Source organism: Ostrea edulis, chromosome 4 (assembly GCF_947568905.1).
Source record: "Ostrea edulis chromosome 4, xbOstEdul1.1, whole genome shotgun sequence".
Lineage (NCBI taxonomy): Eukaryota > Metazoa > Mollusca > Bivalvia > Ostreida > Ostreidae > Ostrea > Ostrea edulis.
In genome coordinates, this window is record NC_079167.1 from 49,309,616 (window position 1) to 49,316,831 (window position 7,216).

Consider the following 7,216-nt stretch of genomic DNA (forward strand, 5'->3'; position numbering starts at 1 on the left):
TTAGGTCTCTTCTGTTGCATCCATTGCAATCTTCAATTCTTCTGGCTTTGATATTTCAGTTGAATGGACACTCCCAACAGTGTTCATGATCCCTTCAAACAAAATTTCATGAATATATTAAAAAATATTCACACAAAATGGTGTATACAGCAACATTTATACCTCCCCCCCCCCCCCCCCCAAAAAAAATTACTAGGTAATTGAATATTGTGAAATCTGATAACTAGTCAGTGTATAGAAAGTGCATTGTTCATTTTTCCTTAAAGAACCGCTAAAACATACCTTTCCAGGGTCTTTCAATTATGATGTTCCCAATGGTCATGGATGGTTTCCTTTAATTATGCAGGTATATTTCTCACTGCAAGTTTACAACATCCTAGTCTTCAAGGGAAGCTATCAGAACAAAAACAATACCATTATAAAATTTGGTGTGCATATAAATTTAGATAACACTGAAATGAGAATGAAGAAAATACAGAAAACCACCTGACACTAAACTTAACAACCACTGTAACTTCCTGGTTTGATGTACTAATATCTGGTATTGACAATACTTGTATCGTACACTGTACCTTTTTAAATGTTGAGGGTTTGATGCTGTATCATTGTTGTCTGGTACAGATATATTGGTAGCAGTATCAACTTCGGTTCCTACATGTACGTTTGAAGCAAATGATTCTGCTTCAGCAGGTTTCGTAACTTTGTATCTATGAAAAAAAGTAATATACCATAAATTGATGTTTTTATTGACTTAAAATGGCTCACTACACAACAAATGTAAGTTATAGTTTCTGAAATAAGCACAGGATATGAGTGTTACAATCATTCTTATCAAGGCCATGTGTCACTTTTATATAATTATACAATAAAGATATATGCCAGTTCTCTTGAAACACAATACAATATTTAATCATGCAGGAACCTATATAAAGGCAAGTAGTATCAAGGGTATCCTGTCAACCTTTTCCTAGCAAGGTTATTTTTTCTATATTGATACAATAAATTAGTGTCCCTTCCCCTTTTCAGGCAAAAGGGAATTATGTAGTAAAATATGTTGATAAATGTTGAAATCAATAAACGAAGAGAAACTTTACCACCACCCCCCCCCCCCCCATTTATGAAATTTTAGTACATGTAATTTCTTTTCCCATTATTTTATTTTTATCAGTTCGTCTGTCAAAATCTTTTGTAGGCCTACTCCCCCTCTGATTTATCTAAACAACACGTCCAGTATATTCTGTCAGTTTATACACACGTGTGTTAATTTGACATGATTATTCGTTGAATTATGATAATATTACGTACCTACATCTTTGTATCCACCGCTTCCTTACTGTAGCATCGACTAGGAACTTAAATAAACTACATGGCAGAGTTTTCCCAGTCTCATGTATGCAGCCGATCGCTTAACAATACACCAAATTACATATTAGCACCGACTCTCTGTTACGACTGTATATATTCCACACGTTGTTGTACCCGGAAGTAGTAAAACCGAAAGTGAAACCAAACGAGACTTACAGACCCTATAATAATTCTGGACCAGCCAAAAAGACAAGATTATTATTTGGACGCTTGAAACAGAAAACGTTTGTCTGACTCGGATTCACAATAATAATCTCCGACTTCAGATTGGCAGATATTATATGAAGCGTGAAGGCAGATATTATTTGAAGCGTGAAGGCAGATATTATTTGAAGCGTGACGAAAAGAAGCACCCCATTGAGAGAGATTAGCACGTGACGCAAGCGGCACGTATGATTACAGTATTTTATTGTCTGACAGACCTAACCGTTATTCAACTTATTGACTCATGGATAGAGGTAAGGCTACAATAACATACATGTGTGATTATGTGCAACGGTCAGGTACCTCATCATCTGTTAGGAACTCTAAAAAGCTTAACATTGGCCATATTCTCAGACTAGGGTCAGGTACAGGGACATTATCAGTGGGTTTTAATGAATTCATTCTAAATTCCCTGTTACATTTGTACAACTGATGTCACCAGCATCTTCCTCTTGAAAGAGTGTTCAAGCCATTGTAGCCCCATCATTTATTTGTAGCTTGAAAATGCTCCGATAGATAAATATGTATGAATCACTACATGTACATGTATATTAATTTATGACCCTATCACTGATAGAAGTATAAGTGACACAACTTAGTCGCTAGTAGTAGTAGCCTGTTGTCCTCAAAATAAAATAAGGCAAGGGTATTCAGACTGTCGCAGTCATCCAGTTGCTTTCGGTGGGGTCGAAGAAAAGGGGGGGGGGGTGCCAAACATCTCGGTACAATTGTCTCTCTGTAGATCTATATAGTATATTATGGAGACACAATAATGATATTTTAGAATGTAATTAAATTGTACAGTCCCAGGCACATAGTATTGGGGGAGGGGACCCTCCTATTATTTTTTTTAACATAAAGTTTAACTGTTACATTACTATGAAAATGTTCATGGAAACCCCCCCCCCCCCCTTGGCAGTGAATTGAAATGCAGTCATGTTAAATGGAAGGAAAATAACTTTTGTTCACCAAATAATACCACTATCCCCCCCCCCCCCTTTGGTCTGTAATGTTCTATGGTGATAAATGTTTAAGAAAGTTAAATTCAATTGTAGATATACTGTAGAATTCATTTGTTGTATGTAACTGATATTGCTCTCTCCTATTCGTAGTTGCTTGATCACATTATACAATTATTTACTTTTAATGAGGTCTACTCGTAACTATATGGAACTAGTCGGGTATTGGTTGACCAAGACAGAGTAGACTGAATTCAAAAGTCAATAAACATTTTATTGAATAATCAGGAATTTTACAACATTTTTGACACTATAGACTATATAGTTCCCGCCTCCAGCAAATATAAACACAAAAGAAGATGTGTTATGTAAAAAAAAAACCCCACCATAATTACTGGGTATATGTAAACAGTTTCTGAATCAAAACTGTTTTTAAAAAGTGGAAAAGAGTATTATAACAATAAATATTCCATCAATAAGTAATAAAGGTGTTTTGTCTCTTTGATACTTGGCGTCTGCCATTGTGTATCTTCACAACGACACATCCGTTAAAATGTGCAATTTGATTGGTTGATAAAATTGTAAGCAAATCTACAGTTTCTTAAGAGGGGAACCCGAATAAACCTCCTGGAACTTCATTTGAGGTGAACTCACTCTGAGTTACACCCATTTGGAAAGAGAGTCTGGACCAATCAGAGAACTTCAGTTCCTGATAATTTGATAAAGTATCATAATCTTTAACCTCATGTTACACCAATGGCAAAAAATTGCTTCAGTTTCAATTAACAATATTTACTAAATATTAATGTCGCCACTTTATTAGGCAGGCGGTCTGGGGGCTGCCTTGAGGCCTCCAGGGGGTCCAAAGCAAAGCCCTGGTGGGGGCCCAGAGGGCAAAGCCCCCGAAGCTCCTGGATTTTTACAGATTTTATAGGGCTTGAAATACATCTCCTATTTAAGTCATTTGTACTATTTTCTATTTTTAATAAGGTGAAATAAGTATCAGTTTTATCGTTTATTATACTTTTCTAAACAAGATATCACGATTTACCTTAAATTTGAAAATTTATTGGGGGGGGGGGGGGGGGGTCTGCAACCCACCACTGCCCTTGGATTTCATAAGATAATGTTTTATATCTATAACATATGTTCAACTACAACAGAATATAATTATTTCTAAACACTGAGAACTTGTTTTCCTTTTGGACCTGGATATAAAATGTATGGAATTACCCTCGACAGTCCCTTTACACAAGAATTGAAATGAGACAGAATCTGCTCTGATGTTAAAATTCCATGCATGGAAGTTTAAAATTTGAGATTTTGTCATATTTTTTTAAGGGTGTCCTCAAAAGATCTGTGTGGAACCTGGAACAGAGAATGGAATCGTTGCAGCATTTCATTGAATCCTGTTTAGAAGGAAATGGCAATTCAGTTACTTAGGGAAAATCTGGAGCAAATCAAGGTAACACAAATAAAATAGTCCTACATGTATATATCTATGTGAGATTTTACGCACACAGTGACATGATATATTTATTATTAGTAGATCAAGTGAGCTTTTCTGACCACCTCTTGTCTGTTATCTGTCTGTTTGTAAACTGCATTTTATCTTCTCTAGAACCACCTGGCCAAGTTCAATTAAACTTGGCACAAATAATCCTTCAAAGTTGGATAATTGGGATGTTTAAATGGAGGGTTACCCATCCTTCAAAGGGGAGATAATCAAGAAAAGGCAAAAATAGGTGGGGTCATTTAAAAATCTTTATCTTGAGAACCACTGGCTAGACAAGTTGAAATGTTCATGAAAGCTTGACGACATAGTGTAGATTCAAGTTTAGTCAAATTGTGGCCCATGAAGTAGGTTTATGCATTCAGAAAGGAATATCTTTTAAAAAGGTTCTTTTCCAGAATAGCAAGGTCATGTTTGTCATATTGATATTGAGGCATACCCATGATACTGTAAACCAACTTTTATTCGCATGTGAGAAATTTTCGTGAAGTTTGCGAGAACTTTATCATTAATGTATTTTGTATTTGTTTAAGATTATCTTGGTCGCGAATATTGGTCACAGAGAACCAGCTGTAAATTGCTAAATTGTCAACTAATCGTCATGAATAGAAGTTGGTATACAGTATGTGAATTGAAGTTAGGTTATGTCATGACCCTTAGGTTGGAATTACAATGAAAGGTGATGAACGAACAGTGATCAATCTCATAACTCATATAAGTAATACAAATTAGAAAGTTGGGCAAACACGGACCCCTGATACTAAATTGGTTGTCGTCCGCTGTCATGTGTTAACAATTGAACATTTTTAACTTCTTCTTGATAACTACCAGTCCAATTCTTTTCAAATTTAGTATGAAGCATCTTTTGGACAAGGGGGACATAAATTGTAAATTTTAGGATTCCTGCACCCCTAGGACCTTAGAGGTGGGGCAAAAGCTGTCCAAAATTGACCCATTTTCAAAAATCTTCTTCTCTAGAACCGCACGTTTAGGAAAAATTAATGCATCAAGATGTGCAGCAGGAAATCTTTACCACAATTGTAAATTTCATGGTCCCTGGGGTAGGGGTTCTGACCCCAGGGTGGGGCCAAACTTAGAATATAGTGTTTATGTGCAAGTTTGCTGATACTGTAGAAAATCTAAATGCATTTATACCAAGGAATAGCAGAAAAAGATGTACAAAAAATGGTGAATTTCACAACCCAGGGTTTTGACTCTAGGATGGGTCCAAATTAGTATAATCTTTTAATGTTGATATACCTATTATGCCCCCCTTCAAAGAAGAGGGGTATTTTGCTTTGCACCTGTCATTCGGTCGGTAGACCACATGTTGTCTGCTCAATATCTTGCGAACCATTCACTTGATCATAATGATATTTCATATGTGGGTTGGTTATGAGAAGAGGACCCATATTGTTTTTCAGGTCAAAGGTCAATCTACTCTGGACATAAGAATAGACTGTTTGCTCAATATCTTGAGAACCCTTTGCTTGACAGACATCAAACTTGGTACACTGGTACATCCTAAGGAGTAGATGACCCCTTTTGATTTTGAGGTCAAATGGTCAAAGGTCAAACTGGACATTGGAATACACTGACCACTTAATGTCTAGAGAACCCTTTGCTTAACAGACATCAAACTTGGTACACTGGTATATCTTCAGAAGAAGATGACCCCTATTGATTTTGAGGTCACATGGTCAATCCACTCTTGACATAGGAAGATATTGTCCGCTCAATATTTTGCATTGATGATACTACTATCAATTAAATGATGTGTGTGTATAACTCTTTTCAATTTTGCACCCTGGGGGCATATGTGTTTTACAAACATCTCTTGTATTATGTGAAGCCTTTCATCAATGTATGCACTTATGAGGGCATTGAAGTTGTAAGAACACATCTTGTTTTATACTTTTGCTGAATGTTAAAATTTAGATTAGATTTCAGAACAGGAAATTATTTCTAGATTCCATAGCCCTTGGGAGTAGTGATAATTTTTCACTAGTACTCAGGTGACCGATAAATTTAGGCCTGTGGGCCTCTTGTTCAATTTATATACTGGGTATGTTGAATATGTCTAGAGATTCATTGTGCAATTATAATAGATTTTTTTTTCTATTTTAGGTGCTTCACAATACTTCTATGCAGTTCAACAAAATACAGCGCCTCATTTACAGAGACTCGTATTTAAACAATTTCCAAGATATTGATGAAGATTTTACATGTGTGGCAACATCTGTTTTGCATCAGCATGATCTGCCTTTGCCTGACACCTTGAGAGACTGGACCTCTGCTCATCATCTCTACATATATCTGAGGGAGTGCATGATGCATTTGATGATTCTTTAACATCATAAGATGTTGTAGAATATACATTTGTTTCCATGACTTTGTACACTTGCTTTTATTGCCAGCTGATTTCTGTTCCATAGTTTTATGTATATAACTAATCAGATACATTTTCATGTATTCACATTTTCTGGGGGTGTTTTTTTTTATCCTTGAAATATTTTAAATGTGGAGCTTTACAGAATTTCATTTGGTATGAATGCTAAAGGCTATTCATGAACAGAATTTGTTCTTTGAACTCTCCCATCCCACTCCACCATCCCCTACAAAAACATCCATGAATTTTGTCCAAGCCATACCTTTGTACTGTTAAACTTGCTAACCACAGGAGAAGTTTACAGAATTTTTTTTTATTTACTATGCATTTATATATTCAAAATGTTTAGCACCTTCTGATATGTATTATTAATGTCAGATATGTATGATTGTGTAATAAATTATATACATGTATTTATTGAATTGTCTTTGATACTTAAAGTGTTTGTGCTTTAATAGACTATGGTTGCCAAAGCAAGGTTCTGATCTTAAATAGTCATGTTGGTTGCTATAATGTAAATTACAGTATGCATCCACATACTTGTATATATATGTTTTAGACACTATGCCATGTGACATTGTTTAAATATTTTAGGGTTAATGTGATTAAGACAATATAACTCTTTGAACCATGATTGGTGTTGATTTCTCCTAAAACCCTCATTATAACAATTATTTAAAAGTATTTTGGAATTGATTCTCAGTTCAATGAAATATCTTTCTTGTGTATGTACTACCGGTACGTCTCAATGGAAAAAAATGTTTAACCTTCTTATATGGATGGTTT

The 7,216-nt window shown here is 35.4% G+C and overlaps 1 long non-coding RNA gene across 1 annotated transcript; it reads left to right on the plus strand.

Moving 5' to 3' along the window:
- The first annotated feature begins 1,542 nt into the window (after positions 1-1,542).
- On the plus strand, positions 1,543-6,843 carry LOC125679483 (uncharacterized). Its single transcript, XR_008802471.1, has 3 exons — positions 1,543-1,823; positions 3,870-3,993; positions 6,169-6,843. It is a non-coding gene; the product is annotated as an uncharacterized LOC125679483 (long non-coding RNA).
- Positions 6,844-7,216: the final 373 nt, after the last annotated feature.